The following is a 9,554-nucleotide window of genomic DNA, read 5'->3' as shown; positions in this document are numbered from 1 at the left end:
GGAATGTGGATGAGATGGAGGGCATCTTTGACCACATGGGAAGGGAAATTGCGGTCTCTAATGAAGGATGCCATCTGTGTGTTCTGTTGTGGAACTGGTCCTCCTGGGAGCAAATATGGTGGAGGCAGAGGAATTGGGAATACGGGATGGCATTTTTGCAAGAGGTAGGGTGGGAAGAGGTGGAATCCTCGGTGTTGGTGGGTTTTGTAAAAAATGTCAGTGTCAAGTCGGTCATCATTAATGGAGATGGAGAGGTCCAGGAAGGGGAGGGAGGTGTCAGAGATGGTCCAGTGGTCATTAATGGAGATCTGTTTGGAATCTTGTAACCTCCAATGATTCCAGATCAAAGGGATCAATTGAAAGTGATTGATGATTGGCTGTCAGTATCCTCTACAACGATGTGTCATTGATTGACAGGCCAATGAGCCAATTGTGACAATGCCATGCTGAAATGCAGCCAATCAGCTGAATGGAGTGGTCAATCTCCAAAGCACACAGAGACAGAGACTGAATCTTCTTCATCTTTATTCCCTTTTCCAGATTGACATTGACAGAAAACAGTCAGCAATTAACAGCCCAGACAGAGGAAGCTGCACAAATCACAGCCACAATGGAGAGCTTGAGGAAAACACTTGTGGAGATTTCTCAAATAACTTAGAATCCTGTCAACTGTCACAAACAGTGACAAAACCTTAAATTGGAACTGGCGGCTGAGCAGGAAGGAGATCTGGTTTACTGAAGCAGAGACTTCTGAGGTTCACATTGTTTTGTACAGCTGACAGTCTTCAGCAACTTCAAGAGATTTTACTTGGCATCACAAGTCAACCTGTCCCAATCAAACACTCCCAGAACAGGGACAGCATGGGGTTTGACACAGCGTAAAGCTCTATCTACAGTGTCCCAATGACCTGCCTTAACCCCTGAAATTCAGAAGTGTCCCTGAGCCAATCCTGAGAAGGAAGAGAGTTGAAATTCAGTGCTGACAATGACCTTTGTCCTGCCAGCTCAGCCCTGTTCTATTTAAAGTTGTGTCTCCTCTGTGGACTGTCTCAAACACTCTACACACATTCTGATCTCCTGATGCTCTTGCTGAGGAGAGGGGAGGGTCACGTGGGTGAGGGCACAGGAGAAGCGAGCGTTGGACTCCCAGTCAGACCCAGAGAGGGTCAGCAGGCTGCTGACACTGTAGGTGCTGTCCGAAGCTCGCAGGTAGTTGCTGGTCTGAACCCCGTCCGAAATGACTGCACCGTCCTTCTTCCACTGCACCTCCAGCTCATCGGGATAGAAGTGATTGGCAAGGCACACCAGGGTGGCAGTGCCCTGGCATTGACCTGCTCCGGGAAGGGGGCAGCAGGGTCAGCTTGGGCTGAGAGTTTCACGGCCTGAAAGACAAGAGAAACAATTTTAATCCCTGCCATTTGAAGGGATTTCAACTCTCAGAATATTCACTGATAAAATGTTTGAACATTTGTAGCCAATACCTAACAAACCCCAGAAAAAAAACAGGCATTGTTTAAATTGCTTCTTGGGATGTGAGTGTCACTGATAGGATCAGCATTTATTGCCCATCCCTAATCACCCAGAGGGCAGTTTAGAGTCAACCACATTGCTGTGGGTCTGGAGTCACATGGTAAGGATGGCAGTTTCCTTCCCTAAAAGGACATCAGGGAATCAGATGGCTTTTTCCTGACAATCAACAATTGTTTCATGGTCATCATTCGACACTTAATTGCAGATTTTTTATTGAATTCACATTCCACCATCTGCTGCACAGGATTCTAACCCTGGCCCCCAGAACATTAATCTGGATCTCTGGATGAACAGCTCAGCAATAGTACCATTAAATCATCACCTCCTTTATCTTATTTTTAGTTGAGTGTGAAAGCAAGAAGTTTGTTTCTGAACAGGGTGATTAGGAAAAGCACAACTGAAAGACTTCCAGTTCATCCCAAAAAAGATTAGTTCCTTGAAAGTGGAGTTGCAGGTAGGTAGGGAGTGACAAAGTCATTTGGCATGCTTTCCTTTATTGGGCAATGCATTGAGTATTGGAGTTGGAGCTGTTGCACCTGTACAGGACATTAGTTTGGCCCCTTTTGGAATACTGTGTGGAATTCTGGCCTCCCTGCTGTAGGAAAAATGGTTCAGAAAAGATTTCCATAGATGTTGCCAAGTTGGAGGGTTGTGCGATCGGGAGAGGCTGAATAGGCTGAGGCTATTTTCCCTGGATCGCTGGAGGCTGAGGGATGACCATATCGAGGTTTCTAACATAATGAGGGGCATTGATCAAGTGAATAGAGAAGATATTTTGGTCAGAGTGAAGGAGTCCAGAACTAGAGGCATAGGTGGAAAGTATCAGGAGAATGATTTAAACGGGAACTAAGGCATAATGTTTTCCTGCCGAGAGTGGTACATTTTTGGAATGAGCTGCCAGAGGAAGTTGGAGGCTGGTATGATAACATTTAAAAGGCATTTGGGTGAGTATATGAATAGGAAGGTTTAGAAGGATATGGGCCAAATACTGACAAATGGGACTAGATTAATTTAGGTTATCTGGTCGGCATGGACAAGTTACACAGAAGGATCTATTTCTGTGCTGTACATCTCTCTGACACTATGACTCTATGTCTCTGTGGTTGACATGGATGAGTCAGATCGAAGAGTCTGTTTCCATGCTGTACATCTCCCTGACTCTAATTGTGTTTCAATCAAGCCCTCAGCACCTCAGACTCTCCCAAAGACAGTTACACTTTGCTTGAAAACCAGTCACTGTTGCAATTTCAGGAAAGGGACAGCCAATTTCTACACAGCAAGATCCCACTGGAAGCAATGGATCAAAGAGCATTCTTCATGATTTTGGTTCAAGGATAAATATTGTCCTGAACTCAACCCAAAGAGAAAGGAATTTGGTTCAGTTGGATGGAAAATGAGAAAATGGAAGGTAAAGGAGAAGGTAGGATTGCTGGTTAGTGATGGGATTGATTGTTACCAAAAAATAAAAGGAAGGGAGGAATTTTTGAATATCAAAGAACCATAAAAGTGCAGGGAAAGTCAAGAATAGATCAACCTTAAAGATTTTGTGTCTAAATGCACGAAGCATTCCGAGTCAGGGAGACAAAGTGATGCCCCAAATCGAGGTAAATTGAGTTTCCAAGTAATTAAACTAGTTAAAGTGGAGGAGGGCTCAGGAGAGGTTAGCAAAGATTCTGGAAGATGTAATAGGACTGAGAGCATGGAAGGGATCAGGAATCAAATGTCAAGCACAGCAGATAAGAGGAACAATGATGAGAAGGAGGGCAGTCAATGCAGGACTGAGGGTGTTGTACTTAAATGCACAAGTATACACAATGAGCTTGTAGTGCAGATTGAAACTGGCAGGTACAATGTTGTGGGTATCACAGGACATGGCTGTAAGGGGATCCGGCTGGAAACTAAATATCCAAGGATACATATCCTATCAAAAAGACAGGCAGAAGAGCAGAGGGACAGGAGTTGCCTTGTTAGTAAGAAATGACTTTAAATCAATAGCAAGAAAGATACAGTCAGAAGGTGTAGAATCTGTGTGGGGAGAGTTGAGGAACCCAAGAAATAAAGAATCTGATGCAAGTTCAGGTCTCCAAGCAGTAAACAGGGTGTGGGGAAGGAAATCAATCAGGAGACAGAAAATCCATTAAAAAAATGGAGAGGTGGATTGGGTAGCACGTCTCAACAAAAAGATTTCATGGAATGTCTATGAGATGGTTTTTGAAACAGCTTGCGGTTTGGAACAGGCAGTTCTGGATTCAGTGATGTGTAATGAGGCAAACTTGATTAGTGAGCTGAAGGTGAAAGTGTCCCTCTGGATAAGTGACCATAATACGATAGAATTCCCCCTGTAGTTTGAGAGGGAGAAGCTGTAATCAGATGGAACAGTATTTCAGTTGAGTAAAGGGAACGACAAAGACGTGAGGAAGGAGCTGGCCAGAGTTGATTGGAAGGGGAGCCGAGCAGGTAAGATGGTGTGGCAGCAAACAGCAGAGTTTCTGGGGGTAATTCAGGAAGCAGAGTAGGAATTCATCCCAAAAAAGAAGAAACACACTAAGGGGAGGACAATGTAACCATGGCTGATGAGGGAGGTCAAGGACAGCATAAAAGCAAAAGAAAAAGCACACAATGTGGTGGAAAATAGTGGGAGGCCAGAGGATTAGGAAGTCTTTAAAAACCTGTAGAGGATAACTAAAAAAAAAATCAGGGTACAGAAGGTGAAATGTGGGGGAAAGCGAGCCAGTAATATAAAAGAAGATTGCAAGAGTTTCATCAGATATATAAAAAGGAAGATGGAGGCAGAAATAGACATTGGAAAAAGAATAATAGGAAATGAAGAAAAAGCAGAGGAATTGAATACATACATTACATCAGTCTGCACAATGGAAAACACCAGCAGTGTCCAGTACTTCAAGACTGTCAGGGGACAGAGGTGAGAGCAGTGGCCATTACTAAGGAGGAGGTACTGGGGAAGCTGAAATGTCTGAGTGTGGATAACTCACCCAGACTAGATGAATTACACCAGTGTGTTCTGAAGGAGATCACTGAGGAGATTGTGGAGACATTTTTGATGATCTTTCAGGAATCAATGGAGTCAGGGTGTGGAGGTATTTTCTAAATGAGGAAAGCCTTTGGAAATCTAAAGCACAAACCTCATTCAGGATTTTCTTAAGGTGAACAGGCAGGTACAGTTTGTGCTTGGGAAGCAAATGAAATATTAGCATTCATTTCAATAGGCCAGAATACAAGGGCAGAGATGTACTGCTGAGGCTGTGTAAGGCTCTGGTCAGACTGAATTTGGAATATTGTGAACAGATTTAGGACCCATATTCTAAGAAACAATGTGCTGGCATTGGAGGGGTTTACAAGAATGATCCTGGGGATGGAGGGCTTGTCATATGAGCGTGGTTAAGGACTCTGGGTCTGTACTCAATGGAGTTTAGAAGGACGAGGCGGGATCTTATTGAAATTTGCAGAATACAGATAGACCTGGATAGAGTGGATGTGGAGAAGATGTTTCCGAAAACAGGAGAGACTCGCTAACCAAGGCACAGCCTCAGAATGAAGGGCCGACCCTTTAGAGCTGAGATGAGGAGGAATTTCTTCAGCCAGAGGGTGGTGAATCTGTGGAACTCATTGTTACAGAGGGCAGGGAGGCCAAGTCACTGAGTGTATTTAAGACAGAGATAGATAGGTTCGTGATTGTTAAGGGGATGGAAAGTTCCTGTGGAGTAGGCAGAGAATGGGGTGAGAAGCATATCTGCCAAGATCAAATGGCAGAGCAGATTCAATGGGCTGAATGGCTGATTTCTGCTCCTATTTCTTAAAGTCTTTTGGAGAGTTTCTCCAAAACCCTGGAACACTGAACCCACTGAACACTGGACTCTGAGCCCTGCTGTAGTAGCTGTTTGTCATCAGAACTTTGCAAAGAGATAATCCAAGAGTGGAGAGAGTGTGCATCCATGTGGGAACTTCAGAATGTTTCCCAGCTCCTGGAATACCATGAGTACAGGAAGTGTGGTCAGTGACAGCAGTTGGAGCTCCGGTTTTGGAGCTTGAGCAGCAGCTGGTGTCAGTGCGGAGCGTCCGTGAGGCTGAGAGGTCCGTGAAGAGCACGTTTCTAGATGTGGTCACTCCGCAGCTTCAGAGTATGCAGGGAGAGAGGGAATGGGGGAGCAGCAGACAGTCCAAAAGGACCAGGCAGCTAGTACAGGAATCCCCAGACATCCTACTCTCCAACCAGGATTCAGTTCAGAATCCTGATGCGAATGATGGTTCATCTGGGGAGTGTAGCCAGGGCGAAGTCCCTGGCACCACGGGGGGCTCAGCTGTACAGGGGGCACAAGGAAGACTGGAAGAGTGATAGTGAGAGGAGATTGGAGAGTGAAGGCAGTCGATAGGTGTTTCTGCAGCTGCAGATGGGAATCCAGGATGGTGTGTTGTCTCCCTGGTGCCAGCGTCAAGGATATCACTGAGCGGCTGCAGACCACCCTGAGGGAGAGGGGGAACAGGCAGCAGTTCGTGGTCCACATCGGTCCCAGTGACAGAGGGAGAAAAGGGATGTAGTCCTGCAGTCAGAGGTTTTGGAGCTTCCTACTTTTAAGTAATCTGGGAGCTTCCTACTTTTGAGTTCCTGCTGCTAATTAGTAGCAGGAACTCAAAAGTAGGAATCTCCAGATTACTCCCAGTGCCCCACGCAAGTGAAGAAGGGCTCAGGCCCGAAACGTCGACTCTCCTGCTCCTTGGATGCTGCCTGACCTGCTGCGCTTTTCCAGCAACACATTTGCAGCACCCCACACAAGTGAGAATAGAATCAGGAGGTGAACACAGGTGATTGCTGGGCTGGAAAGAGGATCCATGAGGGAGGGCTTTAGATTTTTGTGAGGTGGTTTACTACTGTTAGAGAGGGTTTAAACTAACTTGGCAGGGCTGTGGGAGCCAGGGGCAAATATCAGAGAGGAACACCAAGGACCACAGAATCCTCACAGCAGTCAATAAGTCACCACCCAGTGGGAAGGATGTGGAGAAATACAAATGCAAGGAATTTACAGAGACCTGCAAATATGATAGAGCCGTTATAAATGGGGGGGGGTCTTTAATTTCTGAATATAGTGACCAGACTGGCAAAAGTGTGTTTAGGTGAATTTTCAGGTGGCATTGGTGGCTTAGTGGTGGCTCAGGGGTGGGGGTCAGCATGGTGGCTCAGTGGTTAGCACTGCAGCCTTATAGTACCAGGGTCCCAGGTTTGAATCCAGCCTTGGGTGACTGTCTGTGTGGAGTTTGCACATTCTCCCTGTGTCTGCGTGTTTTTCCTCCGGGTGCTCTGGTTTCCTTCCACAGTCCAGAGGTGTGCAGGTCAGGTGAATTGGCCATGCTAAATTGTCCATAGTGTTTGATGCATTACTGAGAGGGAAATGGGTCTGGGTGGGTTACTCTTCGGAGATCAGTGTGGACTTGTTGGGCCAAAGGGCCTGTTTCCACACTGTAGAGAATCTAATCTAATCATTGGCAGTGAAGAAGGCTGTCTAAGAATACAATGGAATCTTGACCAACTGGGCCAGTCAGCTGTGGACTGGCAGATGGAGTTTAATTCAGATAAATGGGAGTGCTATATTTTGGTAAGACACAAGAGATGGGTGAGATCCTGAACAAATATTTTAGGTCAGTATATATTGTGGGGAAAGCTAGGGAATTTGGAAAAATAGTGATGTCTTGAAAAGAGAACACATATAAATGAGGAGACGCTAAAGATCTTAAAACACATAAAGGTAGATAAACCCTAGGACCTGATCAGGTGTATCCCAGAACATTGTGGCAACTGGGGAAGTGATTTTTGGGACCCTTGCTGAGATATATGTATCATCGGCAACCATGGATAAGGTGCTGGAGAAACAGAGAGGTTGGCTAAGATTATGCCATTATTTCTGAAAGGAAAAGCAAGGGAACTATAGACCAGTGAGCCTGATGTCAGTGCTGGGTAAGATGTTGGAGTGGATTCTGTGGGACAGGATTTACATCGTTTGGATAATCAGTGTGGCTTTGTGCATAGGAAATCATGTCTCCTGAATTTGATTCAGGAGGTGACCAAAAGAATTGATGAAGACAGAACAGTAGACATTGTCAATATGGACTTCAGAGTAAAGTGTTTGACAAGGTTCCACATGATAGACTGGTTGTGAGGTTAGACCACATGGGATCCAGGGGGAGCGAGCCATTGGAGTCAAAAAATTGGCTTGAAGATTGGAGGCAGAGAGTGGTGGGAAAAGGTTGCTTTTCAGACTGGAGATCTGTGAATAGCTGTGTGCCACAAGGATTGGTGCTGAGTCCACAAATGCTTTTCATCATTTAAAGAAATGATTTGGATGTGAATATAGGAGTTACGGTAAGTTTGTAAATGACACCAAAATTGGTGGGACAGTGGATAGTGAAGAAGATTATCTCAGGGTACAGCGGGACCTTGATCAGATGGGGCAATGGGCAGAAGAGTGGCAAATGGAGTTCAGTTTAGATAAATGTGAGATGTTGCATTTTGGAAAGGCAAACCAGGGCAGGAGTTATACAGTTAATGGGAGGGCCCTGTGGAGTGTTGCTGAATAACAGACCTAGGGGTGAAGATGCAGGTACATTATTCCTTGAAAGTGGGGTCACAGGTAGACAGGGTGATGAAGAAGGTGTTTGGTTTGCTTGCTTTTGTTCATCACTGCATTGAGTACAGGAGTTGGAACATAATGTTACAGCAGTACAGGAGATTGGTGAGGCCACTTTGGGAATGATGTGAACAATTCTATCATCCTGAGGTAGGAAGGATGTCGTTAAACTTAAAAAGCTGCAGAAAAGACTTACAAGGATGTGGCCAGGATTTGGAGGGTTCGAGCTGTCGGGAAAGGCTGAAGAAACTGGGGCTATATTCCCTGCAGCATCTAAGGCCTCGGGGTGACGTTATAGATGTTTATAAAACCATGAGGGGCATGAACTGGGTGTATATCCAAGGTCTTTTCCGTGGAAAAGGGATTCCAAAACAAGAGGACATAAGTTTAAGGTGAGAGGCAAAAGATTCAAAAGGGACCTGAGGGGTAACTTGTCACACAGAGGGTGGTGCGTGTCTGGATTGAGCTGCCAGAGAAAGTGTTGGAGGTGGATACAATTACAGCATTTAAAACACATTGGGATGGGTACATGGATAGGCTGGTTTTCGAGAGATGTAAGCCAAATGCTGGCAAATGGGATGAGATCAGTTTAGGATATTTGGTTAGCATGGACAAGTTGGACTGAAAGGTCTGTTTCCACGCGGTATGACTCTGTGACTATGAGTTGCTGGAAAAGCTGAGACTTCTTACCCTGAAGCGGAAGGTTCTGAGGAGTGACCTTGTAGAGGTTTGGAAAATCATGAGGGACATAGATAATGTGAAGAATTCTGGAAGGAGGCGAATGTTTTGTAGCGATGGCAAAAATTGTTCCCAAAGATCATTCCAGGGATGAGGAACATCAGTTATGAAGTTTGATTGGAGAATTTGGGACTGTCTTCTTTGGAGAAGGCTGAGAGGAGATTTGTTCAAGGAATTCAGAGTCAGGAAGGGCCTGGACAGAGTAAATAGGGAGAAAATGTTCCCAATTAAGAAAGGATTCAGACCAAGAGACCACAGATCGAAAGCAATTGGGAAAAGTAACAAAAGTGAGATGGGGAACAACATTTTTAGCCAGTGAGTGGTTAAGGTGTGGAATGCACTGCCTGAGAGTGTGGTGGAGGCAGCTTCAATTAAAACATTCCGAAGGGAATGAGAATGTTATTTGAAAAGGAACAATGTGCAGGGTGACAGGGAGAAGGCAGGAGAATGACACTCAGTGAATTGCTCATTCAGAGAGCCGGTCCAGACAGGATGGGTGGAATGGTCTCCTTGTGCACTGTAACAATTCTGTGATTGTGTGATTGAGCAGAGTTAAAGCTGGGGGAGGTGGGAGCTCGGTGTCTCACTGTGCTGCTGCTGCTGCTGCTGAGGTCAGTGAGATCAGAGACTGGGACAGGGAGCCAGAGC

This window comes from Hemiscyllium ocellatum, chromosome 9 (genome assembly GCF_020745735.1).
Source record: "Hemiscyllium ocellatum isolate sHemOce1 chromosome 9, sHemOce1.pat.X.cur, whole genome shotgun sequence".
In the NCBI taxonomy this organism is placed as follows: Eukaryota; Metazoa; Chordata; class Chondrichthyes; order Orectolobiformes; family Hemiscylliidae; genus Hemiscyllium; species Hemiscyllium ocellatum.
The sequence above is the reverse complement of the archived record's forward strand: the minus strand, read 5'-3'. Positions refer to the sequence as shown.